The sequence below is a fragment of the Fukomys damarensis genome, unplaced genomic scaffold, assembly GCF_012274545.1.
Source record: "Fukomys damarensis isolate Sample0158 unplaced genomic scaffold, DMR_v1.0_HiC HiC_scaffold_19, whole genome shotgun sequence".
Lineage (NCBI taxonomy): Eukaryota > Metazoa > Chordata > Mammalia > Rodentia > Bathyergidae > Fukomys > Fukomys damarensis.
The window spans coordinates 60,396,843-60,397,244 of record NW_022900931.1 but is presented as its reverse complement, the minus strand read 5'-3'; positions in this window follow the sequence as shown (position 1 = coordinate 60,397,244).

Sequence of the window (402 nt, the reverse complement as noted above, 5' to 3'; positions counted from 1 at the left end):
CCGGGACCTCTCCGGTTGTTCCTTCCCCAACCCCAGAAACACGGCTCTCAACTCCCGGCCAATGCTGGGGCGCAGACCACCAAACCCACCCAGCTTGAGATCTAGGATCACCACTTCCAAGAACCCCCTCGCAGACCCCAGTTAAAAAGCCTCTCGTAGGGCCAGGGATTTAGCTCAGCGGTTCGGTGGCCTGCCTTGCAAGCGTAAGGACCCGACTTCAATCCCCGGCAGCCCCCCCCCACAAAGCCTCACGTTCTTCCGACTTTTTCTGGTTCCCAAACCCCGGTTTCCGGTCTCCGATGCACACAATCCTTCCCACCTGCTCACACCCTTGCCTTGTTCGACAGCGAGAGCCCCCACCCCTAGTATCTCCTTGCACCGAAGGCCAGGACCCCCCCCCCC